The sequence below is a fragment of the Otolemur garnettii genome, unplaced genomic scaffold, assembly GCF_000181295.1.
Source record: "Otolemur garnettii isolate 467f Iridium unplaced genomic scaffold, OtoGar3 scaffold00025, whole genome shotgun sequence".
Lineage (NCBI taxonomy): Eukaryota > Metazoa > Chordata > Mammalia > Primates > Galagidae > Otolemur > Otolemur garnettii.
The window spans coordinates 15,465,295-15,472,207 of record NW_003852420.1 but is presented as its reverse complement, the minus strand read 5'-3'; the positions used below and the strand labels follow the sequence as shown (position 1 = coordinate 15,472,207).

Here is a 6,913-nt window from a genome sequence, read left to right as displayed (position 1 = left end):
AGCTACTTGGGAGGCTGAGGCAGGAGACTCGCTCAAGCCCAGGAGTTGGAGGTTGCTGTGAGTTGTGATGCTACAGCACTTTACCCTGGGGGACAGCTTGAGGCTCTGTCTCAAAAAAATAAAAATAAAAATTGGGGAACTTCAATTGCTTTAAAAATTGAAATAACTTTAATTAGAAAAGATGATTGATAAACTAAATTTGACCCAATTGTTGTCTCCAAACTTCACATGTCCTAACAATCCACACAACCGACCTATTCATCTACAGACACCAAAGCGAACACATTTTTAAAGGCTGTCAGATATCAGGTACGGTGTAATTTAGTCTGAGGATTTTAAGACAGTCACTCAGGATTTATTGCCATTTAATTCAAAGAATAAGTGAGAAAGACCTCAGAGATTCTTTAGTTCACCTACTTTTGGTTTCCCTATATTTAGAGCATTCTTTTTTTTTTTTTTTTTTTAAAGACAGAGCCTCAAGCTGTTGCCCTGGGTTGAATGGCATGGCATCACAGCTCACAGCAACCTGTTGCTCCTGGGCTCAAGCAATTCTCCTGCTTTGCCTCTGAGACTACAGGCGCCTACCACAAAGCCTGGCTATTTTTTTTTTTTTTGGTTGTAGCCGTCATTGTTATTTGGTGGGCCTGGACTGGATTAGAACCTGCCGGCTCTGGTGTATGTGGCTGGTGCCTTAGCCACTTGAGCCACAGGTACCAAGCCAAGCATTCCTTATCTCAACAAAAATCTTGGTATCCAGTATGTGCATATAAAGGTGCTCGAAATGCATTTAAGAATATGAAGAATGTGGGACAAGGCAGCGCCTGTGGCTCAAAGGAGTAGAGTGCCAGCCCCAGGGCCCCAGATACCAGAGATGGTGAGTTCGAACCCAGCTGGGCCAAAAAAAAAAAGAATATAGGGCTCTCGCCCGTAATCCTACCACTCTTAGAGGCGGGTGGATTACTTGAGCTCACTAGTTCAAGCAAGTTCAAAAAGGCCCACCTGGCGGAGCCTGCAGCTCAGTGGATAGGGCACCATCCACATACACAGTGGCTGGTGGGCTCGAACCCAGCTGGGGACTGCTGAACAACAATGACAAATGCAATAAGAAAATAACTGGGCGTTGTGGCTGGCACTTACAGTCCCAGCTACTTGGGAGGCTGAGGCAAGAGAATCACTTAAGCCCAAAAGTTTAAGGTTGCTGTGAGCTATAATACTACAGTACTCTACCAGGGGCAAGAAAGTGAGACTCCGTTTCAAAAAAAAAAAAAAAAAAATATATATATATATATATATGGAGAGAGAGAGAGAGAGAGAGAGAGAGCGCGAGCGCACGTGCGCGAAACGAAGGAAGAGATTGGTTTAAGACAGGCATCGTTTTCTCTAGGAAGCCTCTTTTGAAACACTAATACATGCATACCTACACATTAGGTGAGATGCCCATCCTTGGTGGGCTTTATTATCTACACATGTCATAATCAGTGCTTACCATTTGGTACAAAAACTATAACTATAAATCTGTCTATCTCCTATTGTATTGCATATAAATTCCTCAAAAGTCTTGGAACTCTCTTAATATCCCCCAGCAACTAATACAAAGAGCTCAATAAATGTTTGTCAAAGTAAATGAATATTTGAAATCAAGACAATCTTAGAAAATCAATAACTTTTAGTCACTGTAATGGTAATTCATTATAGTACACCTTCTAGTATAATTATCTGTCTTTCTAACAGAATACAAATATCAGGCCCCACAAATAAATGATTTATTGAACTCAATTATCAAAGGGATAAGCGAGCTAAAATAATCTACAAAATTCGGTGAGGTACCCATGAAAAAAAATCCATAAAAAAGGAACATTTACATAATCAAGAATTGATTTTAGTATATCAAATTACTACTTAATAGCTATGGTTTTTATGAACATTCTTCTCATTTACCACATCATTCCCCAGGGTCCAACAGCCACAAAGTTAGCATGAATTATTTACACACCTATAGAAAGCTCACAGCAAGCCAAATGTTGATGTCACAGCTGGAGCTAAGTGCTCAGTGGCTGTGGGGCATGCACTGCATCCATGAGAAATTCCCTGCCTCCACGGACTGAACCAGAATCCTCACTTTTCACTATTTCCCAACACAACTCACCCCCAGCATCATTTACAAGGGAAAAAGATAGATTCCACCTATCCAAACTTGACTGAAATCCCAGTTTATATGCTTTCACTACAAGTGCTATCAAATAGTTAGAACACAGAAGAATAAACAAAACTGGAAAGAAAATCTCTGAAGATGGCTCGGCGCCTGTGGCTCAAGTGGCTAAGGTGCCAGCCACATACACCTAAGTGGCAGGTTTGAATCCAGCCCAGGCCCGCCAAACAACAATGACAGATGCAACCAAAGAACAGCTAGGCATTGTGGTGGGCGCCTGTGGTCCCAGCTACCTGGGAGGCTGAGGCAGGAGACTCACTTGAGCCCAGGAGTTAGAGATTGCTGTGAGCTGTGATGCCATAGCACTCTACCTAGGGGGACAGCTTGAGGCTCTGTCTCAAAAAAAAAAAGGAAAAAGAAAAGAAAATCTTTGAAGACAGGAAAAGTCTTGCAAACCCTCTAGCACTTAGCACAGTCCTTACACCTAACAGTTCCACAATACAGTTGTTGACAAATGGTTTGGTTTCACTTAGAGACCAGAATGAAGATTTTTATTTTATCTATATTGTTTAAATTTTTTAAATGTACTTACATATTACTTGTGTAAAACAAAGTAAACATGAAAAAACGGGGTCTTGTGTCTCTATACAACATTTGACATGTTGCTATTCAGCTCTTATATTAAAAGCTTTAAATGGTTTCTATTTCTATACAACCATTTTTCCTGCAAACTTGTAAGTAAACTAAGGAAACCACTACAAATAGAGAATATTACAAAATTGCTTACGTAATAACATATAGGTTTCAAAACAATAGGTGGTTAGCAGTCCCTCAAGTGATTCTCACTTTGTCAGGTAGACAGAGGAGGTATACCTGTACTGATTCCACAAATTATAAAATTAACTCAAAATCCAAATATGAATTGTTCAAGACTGCACTGTTTCACCAGGTGCAGTGGCTCACACCTGTAGTCCTAGCACTCTGGGAGGCCGAGGCCAGTGGATTGCCTGAGCTCAGGAGTTTGAGACCAGCCAGAGCAGTTCTCAACCTGTGGGTTGAGACCCTTTTGTAACAAAAAAAATACATCAAGAACCACTACTCTATTGAGACCCCAGACCCTGGCAGACCAAGAGTACATCAAGGGAAAATTAAGCTTTAAGAGGCTGGCTGGGGGATGCCAAGAGCTAAAACTATCACTTCTTACCTAATTCTCCTTCATTTTAGCCAATTCCACCTTTAATCTCAGCCATAAAGTTAATGTAGCTCTATGGATATGAAGCCAAAATGAATTATCTGTGATGTTTGTTCCCTTGGCTTCAAAAAATTAAAAGCAGACAGCACCTCTCTATGGAGATGGCTAAAATAACAAAGGAATAAGGGAAACATCTGTAAGAGAGGAAAAGGTCAAAGCTGTGTGTCAAGGGAGCTATCCTATGCTAGTATTAACAATTCACTAGAGATGCTGGAGAGGTTGGATTACATATTTGTCGCCATCAGCTAATTTAATTGAAAGGCTAGCCAACTCCAAAGCTATAAATTCAGACAGAAGGATACCAAGCTCTGGGTTATTCTGAATTGTACTGTGATTTCTGTGTTTAATGACAACAATACAATATATAAGGGTAGAATCAAATCTTAAAGAGCCAAATTGCAAAGTAAAGGTTCGCTACATTGTCTAATTTGATGATTCGTGTTTGACATTTCCTCACAGAGCAATACAAAATAAGTAGGGGAATTTCTTGAGCTTTTGATGTTCACTGCAATCATCTGCTTCACTGCTAAGATCAGGAAACATATGGGATGAATTGGTAAAGGCTGTTTAAAGTTTCTGTTGCCTTTTTTTTTTTAAATTCATCTCTACAGCCAATTTAGGATATCCATGAATAAGACCTAGAATAGCTGTCTTTAAATCACATCCAAATTTCTTAGCCATTTTTAAAATAAGAGGTGGTGGCTCATGCCTGTAATCCTAACACTTCGGGAAGCTGAAGCAGGAGGATGGGTTGAGCTCAGGAATTTAAGACCAGCAAGGGGAGACCCTATCTCTACTAAAAATAGAAAAATTAGCTAGTTATTGTGGTGAGCACCTGTAGTCCCAGCTACTGGGGAGGTTGAGGCAGGAGGCTCACTTGAGTACAGGAGTAAGGTTGCTGTGAGCTAGGCTGAATCCATGGCACTCTAGCCTGGGGCAGCAGGGTAAGACTGTGTTAAAAAAAAAAAAAAGTGTTAGGAAAAGAAAATTATTGAAAAAAATGATGAAAGATAAAGTATCTTCACGGCGCTCTGGGCTCCTCTGGAACACATAGAGCCACAGTATAAAAAGTAAAAAACAGGTTAGGATTACAGACATGAGCCACCCCGTGGGGCCCCACTGTATATGATTTAATTTGATCCTGGATGGTTTCTAATAATTATAAAGAGTTAAACACCCTTCTGTTGGAGTAACTGCTGCCTCAGCTGGACTGTAAGGTAACCAGGGGATGAGAACAGTAAGATTGCATTCAGAGAAGTCTTCACGCAAACCTTACTCTGTGTCTTCCCATAGTAAAGACGGCGGTGCCCTGACTATAAACTACGGGTTAACACCACTTCTGCATCTCTCTTGTCCCCGGTCCAAGATGGCGGACGAAGCCACCCAGCGTGTGGTGTCTGAGATCCCGGTGCTGAAGACTAACGCTGGAGCCCGAGATCGGGAGTTGTGGATGCAGCGACTGAAGGAGGAATACCAATCTCATATTCGGGTGGTTTGGAAAATGCTGGTACATTCATGACCTCCTGAAATATGAGTTTGACATTCCTATCACATATCCTACTACTGCTCCAGAAACTGCAGTCCCTGAGCTGGATGGAAAGGCAGCAAAGATGAACAGGGGTGGCAAAATATGCCTGACTGATCACTTCAAGCCTTTGTGGGCCAGGAATGTGCCTAAGTTTGGATTAGCTCATCTAATGGCTCTTGCGCTAGGTCCATGGCTGGCAGTGGAAATCCCTGATCTGATCAGAAGGGCGTGATCCAGCACAAAGAGAAATGCAACCAATGAAGCTACATAGGCCACTGAGGCTGAGCCAAGGGACCTTTGATGGGCTGCCTTCCTCTTTTCCTGTGCACCTTACTTATCTGCCTGCTTCCCCCTACACCCTATACCCCTAAGTTGTTTTTAAGTAGCTACAGCAGGCCTAGCTGGAAAGAAAAAAAAAAAAACCTGAACTATAGAATAGTATTGCTATTGAGTTCCTAAGGCTGCACAGGGAATAGACTGGACTGGGCCTTGGAAAATCAAGAGGCAATTTGTATCCCCTCCCCATGTGGAGCAATGCGAGACCCTGGAGGTACAGGGGGTAGATGAAAGTGCATACATAGCCTTTCTGGTTCTGGATACAACCCATCAATAAAAGCTGCTTCTTCTGGTAAATAAATAAATAAAGAGTAAAAAACAAACAAAAAGTGAGTTTTTGACACTGACCTCAATGTATGATAAATGAACTCAACACCAAGACTGAACTAGATCGGAATAGTGAATCTATTAATTATTAACTGTGTGACCTTGCATAATATACTTCTTTGAGCATAATTTCATTAGTAACAAAAATATTCTCTCAAATTTGTTCTAAAAATTACATTCTGAGATGATCCATTTATGTGAAAAATGCCCAGGAGAAAACGTACCAAAGACTTTTTTTTAAAAAAAAAGAATTCACCTAGGGGGCAGCACCTGTGGCTCAGTGGGTGGGGCACTGACCCCATGTACCAAGGTCGGAGGGGTTCAAACCTGGCCCTGGTCGAACTGCAACAACAAAAAAAATAGCCAGGTGTTGTGGTGGGCACCTATAGTCCCAGCTACTCAGGAGGCTGAGGCAAGAGAATCACCTAAGCTCAGGAGTTGGAGGTTGCTATGAGCTGTGTGACACTACAGCAATCTACTGAGGGTGATAAAGTGAGACTCTGTCTCTACAAAAAAACCCCAAAAAACAAAAAGAATTCATCTAGGGGGCAAAGCCCTTAGCTCAATGGGTAGAGTGCTGGCCACATACCATGTTTTCCCCCAAATAAGACCTATCCAAAAAATAAGCCCTAGTAGGATTTCTATGCATTTGTTAAATATAAGCCCTGCCCCGATAATAAGACCTAGTGATGGGACCAGATACACTGCATAGCCACACCATGCATTTCGGCACAGAGAAGTAAGGAAGATTGGAATACCTTTTATCTGCCACAGCTCCTTTCTCCAAGCTGTTGGCACTTGGCACAGGTGCGAGTGGTAACTGCGGTTGCAGGTATCCTATTGCGCACGTGCCAACAGCTAGGGGAAAGGAGTTCACGCGTCACTAATGCCAGTCCCACACCACCAAGGTCGGCTCCCCCTGTCAGGTTCCAGAAGAAGATGACTTAACTGTATTTGAATAAATGTAGACTGTTGTATTATACATAATAAAAATAAGACAGCCCCTGAAAATAAGACCTAATGTGTCTTCTTGAGAAAAAATAAATATAAGACAGTGTCTTATTTTCGGGGAAACACAGTACACCAAGGCTGGTGGGTCAAGGCTTGTGGGTTCGAACCCAGCCTAGGCCAGCTAAAAAAACAATGAAGTGCAACAAAATATAGCTGGACATTGTGGTGGGTGCCTGTAGTTCCAGCTACCTGGGAGGCTGAGGTAAGAGAATCACTTAAGCCTGAGAGTTTAAGATTGCTGTTAGCTGTGACATCATAGCACTCTACCCAGGGCGACAGCTTGAGACTCTGTCTCCAAAAAAAAAAAAAA

The 6,913-nt window shown here is 41.9% G+C and overlaps 1 protein-coding gene and 1 pseudogene across 2 annotated transcripts in view; one reads left to right on the top strand and one right to left on the bottom strand.

The window, feature by feature from the left end:
* CBFA2T2 (CBFA2/RUNX1 translocation partner 2) overlaps positions 1-6,913 on the bottom strand; it is a 160,780-nt gene that overhangs the window by 142,074 nt on the left and 11,793 nt on the right. The window lies entirely within an intron of this gene.
* LOC111724660 lies at positions 4,612-5,678 on the top strand (annotated as a pseudogene).